We start from the raw sequence: 16,176 nt of genomic DNA on the forward strand, positions 1-16,176 counted from the left end.
GGAATATTCCCCTATGTGCAAAACATAACTGTAGCAGTATGCTAGCACAGCAGTTTGACTATCATTTAGCTTTAATAGTTCAGGTAGCCTATTTATTTGACAACATTGGCAAGGTTAGACTTTCTTAAACCCTATGCATCCTGTGGAGCATCCTTGTATTCGTCTGCATGGTCATAACAGCGGTCATATGACTGAAGGAGAGCTCATGGGGTGGTGGCACCCCTCCACCTACCCCTCAGTCATATGACCGCTGTTACGGCCACGCAGAAGAATACAATGATGCTCTGTGCATAATGAGAACAGAAAAGATGACCCTCTTGGCTCATCTATGCTCGGTCACACACACACAAATACTGTAGGACAGTTCTTGCAGCAGTCCCAGAAGAAAATTGCATCGCTCAGAGGTGCTCTTTCATAGTCCGGGAGACTTAATGGAGTTATGATTAATTTAAGCATCAACTGTTCAGTCTATTATCCATTAAGTCTCCTTAATTTGCTTAGAAATAAGGCAGGAATAAATGAAGTTTATTGGAAAATGGAATTTATGCAAAAACGATGCAAACTGTTTACACACAGTAAGAATATGGCGGCACCTGCAGTGTATAAAACATTACAAAAATATTACAAAAATTATACATTAATTATGCAAGTAAAAATAGGGAGGGTATTAGGAAGCAAGAGACTTAGTAAAATATTCTATATTTTCTAGAGATTTGTGATTGCTTTCCTATCAGGTGTGATGGCAATACTTAGCAATTAGATCAGGGTTTCTCAATCCATTCATACAAATGGCATAATCCCTAACTGTATAATCTGTATGAAAATACCTCTCAGCTCATCAAACTCTGACTGATACATTAAAATCTGCTTTATGTCATTGAAGTTGGTTGCAGTTCACGTAAGCGGAAAATGTGATTAAATGGCCACACGTGTATAACTTAATCTAAATAAATTGCGAATAAGCCAGTTGATATGCTGGATTTTATAATCGAACATGTCATTATGATGCATTACATTATTATGTGATTTTTTGTTAAACCATTGTTTAATTCAGGTATTGTTAAAGCTTCTAAAACCACTTCCCTTGGTGGTGTGTGTACACAAAAACGATGCAAACACCTCAGAGTCCCTCTCCCCGTACCTGCTGACCTAGATAAGAGTACGTGCCTCCTCTTCCTGCCAAGTGCCATTTCCGAGTGATAGAGCCAGACGTCGCATACAGCCACGCTTGACCAATGGCTCATCCAACATGCTCACCTTTACACCTTTAGTTTCAAAACATCATGCGTGTAACACTTGCAAATGAGTTTCTATTATTCAGGTAAATTCAGTCTGTTTAAATACTTTCACCTATTCCAGTTTATGTAGAGATGACTATAAGTAAGCCATTCGTAGGTTGATGTACCTGAAAAATGTAAAAACTGGCTCTGTTCCTCTATTCCGACCAGCCCAATGTAGCAACAGCTCAACCAATGGAGGAAATCTGGGGGAGGGGCTATCTGTTTGTCCAACCAGTGGCAGAAGTGGCATACTTTACTGTGAAAAGTATGAATATTTACATAATCCTTTTTTTTTCTTCTTTTTTTTTCTAAAATAATAGGCTACTAATACAAATATTTTTTAGTTTTATTTTAGTTTAAAATGTATCATTTTTAATTACAGAGTGACAAATACATTTTGATAAAAGTACAAACATTCCATGTAGCTTCTCACTTAATGAGAGCATAAAACTTAGTCTTGAAACATATATAATAGATAAATACAACAGTAAACCAATACATTTGTATAGTATTTATTAATCTTTGTTAACATTAATAAAAATACAATACACTGTTAGATCATTTTAGCTCAGGTATATATTAACAACTCTTGATTTTAATAATGTTTTGAAAGTTCATGTAAATATTCTTATAAGAATAAAACATAATAATATTCTATCTACTGCAAATAAAGTCCAAAATAACATTGTTTCTAAAAGCCAAAATAGAACATGTCATTTCAGTTCTCGAAACTACTTCCTTCTGCACATTTTAACACAGTATTATGAAACCTTCTTTGTGATATGCAAAACTGCGCTGTGGAACAAACTGCTGATAACGACTGTACACAAAAGCCAATACCGAGTTGACTCATCAGGAGAAATGTGATCTTGACTACAGAATTAACAGTCGGATCCATTTCATCCTGCTGATGTCATGACAACTGTACTTTTGTGCCAAATCACTTTGCTTTGTAAATGAACACGCATAAAGGTGCAATAAGCAAACATGTAAAGGTAATACGGATACAACTTAACATGAATGGGAGGGTGGCATAATTTAAAATGTCAAGTTTATACAGTTACCTTGCGTCTTTTGACTTGTAACCTTAAGTAACCAACCAGAACACTCTGGCAATCATCTACTCTGAAACAACATGCTAAGAACCACTCAGAACACCTATACAAGTGTACAATGTTTATCGCGTGTGATCACCAAGAATATATCCTTGTTCAAATGGGAATGGCATAAGCAGGGCCTGTTTGTTTAGTTCACAGTAACATGAGGCCAAGCCTGTCCCACTTATGGCAACAAATCGGGCAACTTTTCTTCCAGACCAAATGAGCATAAGCTCCTGGCTTTACTTTGAATCTTCTAACACTCTTCTAACAATCTTTAAACCTTAACAGAACCAACTTAAGACTTGGATGTGACTTATATCATATAGAATTCCACAGTTCTTCTTATAAGCAGACCACTTGGTTACAGCTAATGGCTGGTTTCAATTCAACAAAAGGCCTCTCTCACATGTGTTTCTATAAAACAAGGGCCTGGTCACCTCTTGATCCCAAACTTGTCAGAGTGTTGGATTTTCCATGCTCTCACTGAGAAAAGCCCTTTCAGTCCACTTCACCGAGTAGCTACTCCAATTCTAGCCAATCTATATCAGAAGACAAGTCTTGCACAATATGAACGCTGCATTTTTTCAATATGATATCTCTGAAAGAGAAACTCCAGCTGAAAGGAGAGCTTATTATTTGTCATATGTGGGATTGGAATGATCAATCAGAACCTTCATGTTGTTCCAAACCCGTATGAGTTTATTCCATGGAACACAAAAGGAAACATTTGAAAAAATTTACTGGTCACATTATTTCCTTGAAATTACAATGAATGGGGACTAAAATCTCAAAAAGGATGCAAAAGTGCATTTGTGCAGTGCAGTATATTATTTGAAATTATTTGAAGTCTTTACAGGTTTGTAATACTGATGTCCGAATGGATCACTCTGTTGAGTCAGATCTTTTTATGAATCAATTGGCCCAGTTCATAAAAACAGAATAATTCAGTCAACATTCATTGTAAGTACATGTAAAACAGCAACATGTAAAACATGGTCTTCAGAATTTCATCTTTTGTTTTTAAAGAAGAAATATGAATATTTTCAACAACACGAGGGTGAGTAAGTTATGACAGTAAAGTTTAATGTAAAAAAAAAAGGAAAAAAAATATGCCATTAGTGGCACCAGTTTATGGCTGAGTTCCAAAATCGCATCCTCTCTTAAGTAGGTACTTATTTTGAATAATCCATCGCATGCACACTTCAGAATCTCTCCGGAAGTAGTAGGTCATCCAGATACTTTTTGCCTACTCTTTTATGAGTACTGTGAATTCAAACATACTACTCTTGTCACATACTATTTTTTGCCTACTGTATAGTAGGGATATAGCGATTTCGGTTGCAGTCATTGACTGTTTTTTAAATCATTTTCCAAACAATCTGTCCGTCTTCCATTGGTTCGACAAACAGATAGCCCCGCCCCAAACTGACACCATTGGTTGAGCCACTGTTTCTATGCCCAAAGAGTGAAATGGTGAAAGTACCATGTGTTACCATTTTCTGGTAAGTCAACCTATTCTGCACATTCTCTGCACATTAAACTGGGATAAAATACATTATTTTAACAAATTACACACATCATCTTTAAGGACATAATGATGATAAATTCAGAAAGACTGACCGACTTCCTGAGTGTAGATTTAGCATGCTTCTAACATGCTGCACATTTGAGCTATTAAATCATCACCATTCGCTTTAAGCACTATTGATGATCTGACTAATCCGCAAACCTTTAAAAATGTCACACATTTTACTGCAAAACAGTCAGGAATCATAAACAACACATCGGGAATGATAAATAAAACTAATTACTGTTTTAATAAGCAGTACCCGTTAGAAACTGTATCCTCAATGGCAGATGTGTGATTTGTCCTGAGCATTAATGAACAGCTGGCTATCAGAGCATGTAAGGTCACCAGCGAGGTGTTTTGCCAAACCACTACTGTGGTGCCAAAAACTGGTTATGATCATTCAAGCATTCTCTCTGAACGCAGCATGTGTATATTTTGGCATTTCCCTTTCAAGAATGTTCCTATCAATGTTGAACCTAGACTAGAATTTCTTTCTCGCGATTATTTTCATGCATCCCATTTTTGTCTTTTAAGCATACTCTCAATAACAAGGGCAGAATTATTTAGTCTCCATCAGACTTATGTAGTGTGACCACAAATTAAACACTCCAGTGAACACTTCGGTGACAGAAGCATGTTGAATAATAAATGTGACTTTCTTTTGTAAAATATGAATTAAAATTAAATTCGCGTGCATGCCGTGCTTTGCTATCAAGGCGGCAAGCTCAGGTATTTTTAAAACATGACCCAAATGCATAACAATCCGACGTTCTGTGCTTTAGATGGTTTTGTTTACAGCATAATTTCGGTTCACAGTTAAATGAGCTACCTGGCAATCAAGTGAAGTTTATTTTTAACCATCATTTGAGACTGAGCTTTCATTGTGATCATGTTGTTGTTGACGTTTATAGTGTTTGAATATCACTGACATCGATGCCTGTGTTTTGACAATCCATGATTTTCCTCGCATACTTATAAGCAAATAAGGAGCAATATTAAAATGAGGGTGTGCCTCCCATAACGGCCATCATTTCAGACGACAGCACAGGATGTACAAATATTAACTGGTTCTTAGCTGATGTTGCACAACCATCCTGCAGTTTGGTCAGTTTGTGGGTTGTGTGTGTGTGTGGGGAGGGGGAGCGCTGGCAGTATCTGCTCATCTTTGCATAGTCTGTGTTTTCCTGTCTTTATGAGTAACACAGCATCTTTACTGTATTAGCACTCTATTGAGCAACACCGGTGCTACTACGCTGTTATGAAGTGAACTTAGCTAGCATAACTGCTCGCTGGCCTTGCCAAACCTCCCCAGAGGAAAATCATACTGCTCAACGGTTGCTCTGTTATAGCTCAGGAATTCTCAGCTACATTTAATTTAATGTAGACGTTTCTTCTAAAATTCGGAGAAACGAAAATGCACTCTTAAAAATAAAGGTATTTTATTGGCATCTGTGGTATCATAAACCTTTCTATTGCACAAAGAGTGTAGAAAAAGGTTCTTTAGATTATTAATACAAAAAAAAAAAAAGAGATTATTTTAAGCACTGTTGATTAAAGAAAATGATGGTATCACTTTGAAAATCGCTTTCTATTTTAAAGATTTTAACAGAGTGTAAGAATTGTAAGAGCAATGATATCAATGTGGATACCATAGCTCAAATTATTCAGTATAAGAGGAATGTGATGATAAATGATCGAAATATCGAAACTTCTGACTTTGGCATCTAGGCACAGTCTGAGACACTGCTGAGAAACTCTCTACATGCCAGAGTCTTTTACTCAAGATAAGCAAACTCTCTTTACTCAAGAGAGGCAATTTGCTTTTTCTTTAATCTCATTGCTATTTAAGAGAAACAATCGAGACTTTAATGAGACTTCATTTGTAATGGGTCCGTGGGCCTCCCCGTACATCCGTTCCCTTGCTTGTGGCGGGTTCTCGCAAAGCCCTCTTAGGATATATTTTATCTTTCTCTCTCCTTTCATTTTTTTGTACCGCATCATCCTCCGCCCCTCTGCCCCTACTATCTCTCCACCATTATACCCCCACCCCAGCCACCTAACCCCTCCCTGTGCAGGTTCCCTCGCACACATGCATATACAACCCTGTCACTAGGCTACACTGCCCTCCGCTGCCCTAATAACAATCCCAGAAATTTTAGACAGTGCAAAAATGCTTCAAATGACACTTACTGGGGAAGGGGGCCTGCCGACGGGGAACCGCGAACCCGCCTTTGGCACACGCAAACACATCAACGGCGATCAATGGGGAGCAAACGCGTCGTTGTTTAACGTTGGGGCAGTGGGAGTCAAAGATCAGCAGGAGGTATGGCCGAAAGGAGAATATTGACACGGGCTTTCGCTACACTGCCAGGAGAAACAGCAGCCCTGTCTTTACACAGGGTGTGCACCTAATTCAGCTCCTTCCATATTCACCAGCCAGCAGAGCGTGGCATGAACACACTACACCTAGTGCACTGCTCCATTTGAGATTCAATAATATGTGACCAATTAACATTGCACAAGCTGAATCACTAGGTACAATACGTGGGCAAGAAACTGAAGATGCTTAGTCCTTAAACATACACTCGTGAACCAATCCAGGACTCATGGGGGCTGCTTTAGCATCATCCCTGAGCATCACCTCACAGAGATGGAGGAAAATACCATTCTCCTGCCCGAGCTACTAAACACGGTCACATTCCCAAGCCAAAAACAAAACCCAAGGACACTACCAGGGAAGCTAGCCTTGGTGTAACAACAGGAATAAGGGTGTGTGGAAGGAAGAGTGAAAAAAGGAAAATATTTCCTCACCGTTTCACCGCTTGCCGTCCATTCACCAGCAACACTGCAGACAAACATTCGCTTGGGAGGCAGAGGGAGCGCGCGATCCGTCCCCTTAGTCCTGAATCACCAACATCCTCAGATCCGCCTGAATCTCCTCTATCACATGCACTCATTCACTGTCGCTCTTTCGTTGTGTCGTGCTCTCTCCTCCTCTTATAATTGTCGGTGTGCTATTTCCCCTCTTGTTAGCTCCAAGGCAGTTAAGAGACACTGCAGCGATGGGGGAGGAGGGTGTGTGTGTGTCTGTGCGTATGTATGTGTGCTTGTGTTCAAGTGTGTTCGTTCGTGAGTGAGGGAGTATGAGAGCAAAGAGGGAGGAGTCAGTGGGGATAGAGGAAAAGAGAGGGGAAAACAGCTAGTAGGATTAAATCCTGAGGAGAAAGAGAAAGCAGACCGGGGTACAGAGAGATTTCTGGAGGAGAAAATGCAAGCCGTATCGCAAAGAACGACGGGTATGAATTCTCTGTGTGCATGCGAGATCTGGCAGATGTTCTGCAGTCCTGCTGGTTTGCTCGGCTAGCTGCAAGAGTTGGTCCACCACAGCAGGGTTGGTTGCGATTCATTGATGGCTGAAAGAGCTTGTAGGAAAATGATACAGAGCGAGAGATAGAGGCAAAGGAGGGAGTTGAAGAGGAGAGAGGAGATGACGGCAAGGGACCAGGAGGGGGTTGGATAATGCTGTAATATGTTGCTTCTGTGCCAACTGTTTCTGTGACAGAATGACCACTTCCTCTGCAGCCATTGGTCCCCTGCTTATACGGAAAGATGTGCTGACAAATAAAATATCCAGCAGTGGCTCGTGGGTGATTGGAGCATGCTCCCCATCCCGCCCCCTGTTGAAGCAACAAGATTCTGCCTCACCCCAGGCAGCTGAGGACCACATCCAGTGCGTTTGCGCCTTGCATCCCAAACAACACCTCATGGACACTAACATGCACACATGTTTGGTTGCACTACACGTTCAGAGAGGTGTAGCGAACATAAAGGTGCAACCTAAAGTACATTTCAGTTTGGGAAAAAAAATTCTGTAGTCTAAAGATTTCTCTTGCTGTAAGAAAAAGATCAGTAGTCTTTGATTGCTTAGTGTGACATAATTACTTAGAATTGCCTTTGCGATGAATCTTAGCCCTCAAAATGGTATCTTTGAACCTCATTTACCACTAAAATGAATTAATTTAATTAATTAAGTCATTTAAGGGTACATATTACTAATATAAGTTACAAAGTTGTCCCTTTAAGGGTACTGCCCATGCAGTGACAAGCTGTTGTACCCCTAAAAGGTAAAATTTTTGCACAACAGTGTATCATACAATCTGACAAATGACAACAAAGGCAATTATTCTCATGGGTTCTCTACTTACATGGTGGTCTTTTTGTTAGTCTCTTTTGTAGGTGACTGTCTTCGGTCATGTGTGAGCATCAGTGGATGATTAATGAACAAACTCTGACATCTGATCAGATTGTGACGCTGCCCTATTGCTTCCCTTGTATACAGCTGTCAAACATGCCCAACGCCAGGCAAAGGCAACGTGATTTCCCTTCAGAATAATACACTAAAGGAAACATGAAATAAAATAAATATCATTGACCATACCATTCTTCCTCCTAATACCTAAACTGTAAGGCCTTGCATGTGTTTTTTTATGGAATATGCAAACCCACAATGCATTACAATAAGCTCAGTGAAAAACAAAACAAGAAAAAAAACATCCAAATTAGATAGACGTGACAGAAATGTTGATTTAAAATTTTAGTTAATTTTAAATATCAACAAAAAAATTGTTTTATTTAATTATAAATTTACTATTTTAACAACTTTTTGGGTTTTTGCACATTGCTGTTGCTCAGAGTATCACTGTTAGCAAAAGCAATATGCTAATGCAAGCTATTGTATTTGTACACTGAACGCTACTAGACACTTTGGCGGGTTGAATTTTATATATAATATATACACTTTTCAATTGTAGTGTTTTAAAAAGGCATCTGAAATAATAAGCTAAGTGCAATGTAGTGGTAGAAAATATGGATTTTTCGATATATATTGATATTGAAATATCTGAAATGCTTCCAATTCTCATTTTCCGCAGAATAGATAATAATAATTTGTTACATTTTATATAGTGCTTTTCTGGGTACTCAAAGCGCTTCACATATGGAAGGGAGAATCTCCTCAACCACCACCAATGTACAGCATCACCTGGATGATGCGACGGCAGCCATATTACGCCAGAACGCCCACCACACACCAGCTTATTGGTGGAGATAAGACAGAGAGATGAAGCCAATCAGTTTATATTGGGATGATTAGGAGGCCATTATGGACAGAGGTCAATGGGCAAATTTGGCCAGGATGCCGGGGTTAAACCCCTACTCTTTTTCCGAAGGACATCCTGGGATTTTTAATGACCACAGAGAGTCAGGACCTCGGTTTAACGTATCATCCGAAGGACGGTGCTCTTTGACAGTATAGTGTCCCCATCACTTTTACTGGGGTGTTAGGACCCACACAGACCACAGTGTGAGCGCCCCCTGCTGGCCTCTCTAACACCTCTTCCAGTAGCAACCAGGCTCAGCCCTGCTTAGCTTCAGTGGGCAACCAGTCTTGGGCTACAGGGTGATATGGCTGCTGGCCTACACGATACATGATACCAACTGCGTTTTCTTTCTCTCATCTCTCCGACAGCAAGTTGACACACAAACCCGCCTCCTCTCACTCACTCGTTTCATTTGCTCAGGATGAATATTGTTGGTGGTTACAGGGCTTGAATTTCGGCTCGTATTTTGCATGATTTTACTCATTACCGCAGATTTTGTGCACATATCCAAAGTGCGCGCACATAAAGCCACCTCTCAGTACTAAATTGAGTTATTTTTCGCTGCTTATTGCGCATAAACAGTCAAACACACACAAGATAATGTCAAATGGCGAGTATTCACATAAACGCAGTCAGTTATGTTTTAAGTGAACGTAAACAGTTAAGAAAGAAAAAGCATGTGTAACAGTATAATAGATCAGTGCGCCAGGACTTAAAGTGACAGCAGCCTATTATCAGGTATATTAAATTATGAGATCATTTTAAGAAATATCTATATGGCCAGTTTTCCGCATGGTATCAATGTCAAAATTGTGGCCAGTGAGCAAAGAAGTTAATGTCATGCCCTGTACACACATTCACACTATATAGAACGTAATTTTTTTAGCGGTTGTTCTTTTTAGGAGAAACAGAAGTTGTAATTCTAACTGAAAGAGACACTGACACTGTTTTTCATGTTTAATACTATAGAGCTGCTTGGTTTAAAGCAATCTGTTGTATAAAGCGCCATATAAATAAACATGACGAGACTTGAAAGAAGTGCTGAATAGCAGAGTTCGTGCAAACATATCTACATCACTATGATGGTTTTTAACTATACTGTGTTTTCACCGCACTCATTTTTGTTGTGTTTATTTTGTTATTTGAGAGGAAACATATATAAATAAGGATGTTGCTGGATGTTCGCTAACAGTATATCACTGCAAAATGATTTCAAACTTCTTTTTGAAGTACGAAAAGGACTATGCTGTGAGTATATCAGGGCCTTAAGAATAAGGAGCTGGAATGTTTTGTAACAAGCCACGTACATGTTGCTGGGCATGTATACTTGTCTTCTGGGTGCGAATTGATGCTACATTTCTATAAACAGCTCTCCTGTGGGAGGAGTGATGTGTGTGCAGTCTGTCCATGCCGGCAAAAGGAAAAGTCTGGCATATGAAAAATGCTGTGCAAACCATCATGTCACACAACAGTGTCGGATTGGCCCTCACATCTCCATGACAGAGCAGGTAACATGAGTTTATGTAGCCTACATCATAAGTGTCTTATTGCTTGAATACAGCATTTCATCTGATCTCACAAGGCATAAAAATTCATGTGGGCCACATTTTCATATGTGTATATATATATATATTTTTTTTTTTTCAATCACATTTGAAAAGAAACCGCTTGCCTAATCTGCTCATGCACGCTGGGATGCAATTCACAATAACTGTCTTTGCACGGATATTACTAAAGGTTCAATTCCAATTGGTTAAGCGTTTTATTTAATTAGAGCTATTCAAGACCCATGTGTTCAGTGGCTTGCACCATGTTTAATAGCTTTCAGTGCATTACAGCTGCAGAAGCACAACCCTAATGAACCTGTGGTTGTGCTGTGTGCAGGACAGTGCATTGAAAGGGTTTCAGGGGAAATAGATGTCACAGTCATAGACGAAAGACTTGACCTCAGACTTATGTCTTATCAGTTCAAACAAAGCAAAGAACGACATTGTCGAGAAATGTCTGTTTTGTAGTTCCAAAACATTCTACAAATATGAGTAATTCTACACATTAGTGGCACAAATATTATGAAAACAGATGTTTTATAAAGTATTATCAGTGTAAGATTAGCCTAGCATGGAGCCTATAGAATGCGCTTATATGCCACTAAAATTCAAGATATCAGGGCAAAAATGCCCCTGTATGAGTATTTGTCTCATATTTATTTCATGATATAGTTAAGCAACATCACACGAGTAACGAGCGCAATATCACATGAGTCCTGTTTTGTCCCGAATAGCACCAGTGCAAATGTAATAGCCTACTGATTTTATACAACAGTTTAAAAAATAACGTTAATATTGTGACATATTTTAGAGACACAATATTGTCTGCTTTTGCCAAAGAAAATATTACTTATAAAGCCCGAGCACAACTCTTGTGCATCTTCGGGCGACACACAGCAGTGTTTTGTTTCTCAATGAGTCCGCGTTTTAAGCGAATCAATAGGGTGAACCAATGATTCAATGGCCCATTCATAAAGAGAGACATTTACTTTATTCCTGACTGAATCAATCATTTGAACGAATCAAATGAATGAATGAATAAATTACTCAATGACTTACTCATTTAGACATTTCCCACCAACTACTGCCATTTTGTTTGAACGAATCAAATGAATGAATGACTCAATTACTTGCTCATTTTGGTTTCTTATTTAGAGTATCATTTCATTATTTTTTTGTTTATTTTTTCAATATTAATAAAAAAACCAGTATACCAGGTATAGTTCACCCAACATTTTTTTATTGTGTCATAATTTACTCATCTTCTTCCGCTTATCTGGGGCCGTGTCGCGGGGGCAGCATCTAAGCAGAGACGCCCAGACTTCCCTCTCCCTAGACACTTCCTCCAGCTCTTCCAGGGGAATACCGAGGCGTTCCTAGGCCAGCCGAGAGATATAATCCCTCCAGAGTGTCCTAGGTCTTCCTCGAGGTCTCTTTCCGGTGGGACGTGCCCGGAACACCTCCCCGGGAAGGCATCCAGGAGGCATCCGGAACAGATGCCCGAGCCACCTCAGCTGGCCCCTCTCGATGTGGAGGAGAAGCGGCTCTACTCTGAGCTCCTCCCGAGTGACTGAGCTCCTCACCCTATCTCTAAGGGAGCGCCCAGCCACCCTGCGGAGAATGCTCATTTCGGCCGCCTGTATCCGGGATCTTGTCCTTTCGGTCATGACCCACAGCTCATGACCATAGGTGAGAGTAGGAATGTAGATTGACCGGTAAATCGAGAGCTTCTCCTTGCGGCTCAGCTCCTTCTTCACCACGACAGACCGGTACATCGACCTCAGTACTGCAGAAGCTGCACCGATCCGTCTGTCGATCTCCCGTTCCATCCTTCCCTCACTCGTGAACAAGACCCCAAGATACTTGAACTCCTCCACATGAGGCAGGAACTCTCCACCAACCTGAACCGGGCAAGCCACCCTTTTCCGACTGAGAATATTCATATTCTGATATATATATTAGAGCAACTCACTATAAATTAGAGACATAAATATATATATAGTGTTTTAAGATTTTCAGCCCCTTGTTAAGTGGAAAGTGTTATTCTGGCAAAAACAGATGTTGTATTTAGTATTAATGATCTATAACAGAGAAAAATGCTTAGGGTAGCAATATTTTCAAGGGGTCAATGGATTACTGTCATTGTACTATCCCATGTGTTTATAATTTTGGTCTCGGGTTTTAACACATTTCACAACTATTGTACTAAGCATTTCAGCATTTGATTCCACATAATTATAGCAGTCTCTATCCCTCTGTTTCTCTGTCTCTCATTCTCCATCTTCCCCCTCTCTCTTTCTGCCTGTCTCCACGCCTCTCTCGCTGCTTCCTGTCTCCCTAATCCATAATCCTGTGAAAATCGCTCAGGCGAAACAGGGCGGCTTTGATCAGGCTCTTATATCAACGGTGGCTTCGGTGTCAGCTCACCCGGATTCCACAGAACCCTGGAGCCCAGGCGCAGCAGTTCATCAACCCCCAGACACCATCATCCTAAATGATGCATCACAACCCGCCACTGGATTTTTCATTATTAAACAGGCTCATTTAGGGGATACTGCTATGTAAAGATCCCAAAAGAAAAATCACATGACGAGTGCAGATCACGACACTTGCTAGTGCCGGATGCATACTCAACATATATTATTCACATCAGGGTTATATAGTTAACTGAAACTAAAACTAACTAAAACCATTAAAAAAAACTGCTTATCTCAATGATTTTGAAATAACACTGATTCAAAACATAGGGAATTGCGGAGTAGAATCAGAAACACCCTAGCTCACGCTAAATGCTACATTAAGGTGAAGAGCCTCTGCGATACATTTATTTGATTTAATTTGGAAGGAATATTCCAGTTCAACAAGTTAAGCTCAAGTGACAGAACTCGTTTGTTGATTTTCTTTTCTTTCCTAAAATATGGTTTACAAGAGGAAGGGTAAATGTTACAATTCTCAGTGCTACAATTACTACTAAGTACTCAATTTTATGTGTACACTTTCAACTTTATCACCATGACAATGTTATTAAAACGGCCACAAAAATAATGTTTACAAAAAATACGTTTCAACAGGAAAATGATGTAGTGCTTTTATAAAATTACAAATAATCTTCACATTTCTGATTGAAATCCTCCATTCACTTGCATTGTAAGTGCCTCAACATAAAAAGAGCAGAAATTAAACTCCCCCTGTAGTCAATAATTTGATCCCTTAAAACTCAACTTTGATCACAAAAATTACATATTTGAGCATTTTTTTCATTCATGCCTTAAAATAGCTTGAATGTAACTCTACACCTTTGCTTCATTTAGTATTCGCGGTTATTTGAATATGCAAATTAGCACCGCCTCCACTCACTCACAACAGCTCAGAGATCCACTCGTCGACGATCATACGTTGACGTGATTGATTACAAGGTAGTTTGTGACATCAGAAACACCAGCGATTTCCAACCGTGTTTTTGAGAGGCTGTTCGCACGACACCGTTTTCAACTAAAAACGTAAAACTTTTTATGCGTTTTGGCCGTTCGTTTACACGACAACAGCGTTTTGGGTGCCTGAAAACGCAAAATGTTGGAAACGGGTTACAAAGTGCAAGTTTTTGAAAACGGTCTCCATTGTAAACAACAAAAACGTGAATTCCTGAAGATGATGACGTCATGCACATGCGTATTACGTGTTCAGTCTATAGTGTTTCATCGCCATCTAACGGCCTGGTAGCAGAATACAGCTTTTATAGTCGTTTTCACGGATCCGTGTGAATAGGGATCGTTTTGACAAAGGGAAAAACCTCTCCGTTTTAAGCATATCGTTGTGTAAATGTACCCTGAGACTGTCTTTGGTTCAATGACTTATGAATTTGCACATGGTTTGTCTTAAAGCATATTAAAAACACCGCATAGACATATAAACAACAATAAAAGCTTGATTTTCACCACAGGGGGACAAGTCAGATTTTTTTAATTAGCAATCTACATTAAAATTTGTTGATTGAGCTTATCTTGTATTGAACCAGTAATGTTCTTTTAATATGTATGTGTTGAAGCAGCAGGTGTGGCGTTTGTTTTGCGCTGCAGGTCTCAAGCCCTCTGCGTGTCTGCTGTTGAGGAGCTTTTTCTGGCCCAGGGGATGCAGACTTTCCACACAGTGACATCTCATAGCCTGACGGGTAACCAGGGTGTCCATTCGACATGTACAGAAACTTTATACTCAAGGGAAGAGATCTCAGCTAACCCAGACATCTTATCTTGTGAGTTAAGCATAGTATTGGGTTTGTTGTGTGTCAAAGGAATCTGTTTTATGTCAACAGTCCAAGGTTTAAGTGACCTGAGCTTTACTGACCTGAATTTACATTATATATATTATGCATGAATCATTTGCCCTCAGTTTCACACATGTGTTCTAGCAGAATAAAGGTTTTTGAGAAATGTTTTTCTTGCATGTGGTCTTTTTTTTTTATTAATTCCACTTGGTTTTGCAGGTGCATGCGATCTGTAATCAGGTGCTTTATCAGTACGGTGCGTGAGCATAGGTGCACCCCAGCTGTGCACAGGAAGTAGAGCATCTGATAGTCAACCACCTCGAGGAGCCTCTATCTCCTTCATCTCTTTCTGCAGTTTCAGACTCTAATAGTGATCAGTTCCCATCACCTCTGTTTTTTCCGTTTAATGCTGAAACCAGATTGACAGCGGTGCAAGCGTGCTAATGGGAACGGATGTCCAGTATGCCTGTTGATTCAGATGAGGATCATTAGTCTTCACATTGTCAGCGGGCTGTAAAAGAAATCCCTTATTTAAGCCATGATAAGGAAAGGTTCACTCTCTCCCCGGTTATGACCTAGATAGCATGCCACAGCTAACACTTTATTCTTAACCATGCACTCACTTTCACTTTGTCTATACAACACATTTGTGTCTATATTGCTGCACCACAAACAGAAAACAGAATAAAAATAGATGAATAAATAAAAGTTGGGATGAAAGGAAAATTCACCCTTTACCTATTTTCTAAATGCGTATTATTGTGAACAATCAATTTGTGCAACTAAAGACCGATGATAAACAGACCTATTGACCTCAAGTCAGAACTTACGAAGCCAGATTCACAAATGAATCACTCATTTGATTCAGTCATTTTTTGTCAGACAAATTTGTAATGGAAAGTTCTTATTTACTGTTATTTACTTATTACTGTTTGTTGTCAACAAAAGAGAAGTCGCTATGAAATCAAAAGTTTTATGGAATATTGCAGTATTTATTGTAAATGATTTATCCTTGCAAATTCATGTGTCCTTGTAATCTTTAATCAATATAACTTCAGGACTTATATTGACTTATATTCAGGACTTATATTGTAGCACCTCCCTCTTGCAGCTCATCTCTTCTCTTCTCTGATGATGTGTTTACTGGCGCGAGGGCGGGGCTACCTGTTACTCACATGAGATCGTCCAATAGTAAACCACAACCATGCGACCATTCAATCAATTCCCTATGGACAAAATAAAATCCCGTCTTACATTTT

At 39.5% G+C, this 16,176-nt stretch overlaps 1 protein-coding gene across 1 annotated transcript in view; it reads right to left on the reverse strand.

The window, feature by feature from the left end:
- gnaz (guanine nucleotide binding protein (G protein), alpha z polypeptide) overlaps positions 1-7,404 on the reverse strand; it is a 42,741-nt gene extending 35,337 nt beyond the window's left edge. Inside the window, exon 1 of the mRNA XM_082158434.1 lies at positions 6,762-7,404. The gene's annotated coding sequence lies outside the window, so the exon portion shown is untranslated. The remainder of the gene's footprint in view (positions 1-6,761) is intronic.
- Between the last annotated feature and the right edge of the window lie 8,772 nt (positions 7,405-16,176).

Source organism: Leuciscus leuciscus, assembly GCF_965113295.1.
Source record: "Leuciscus leuciscus genome assembly, chromosome: 24".
Lineage (NCBI taxonomy): Eukaryota > Metazoa > Chordata > Actinopteri > Cypriniformes > Leuciscidae > Leuciscus > Leuciscus leuciscus.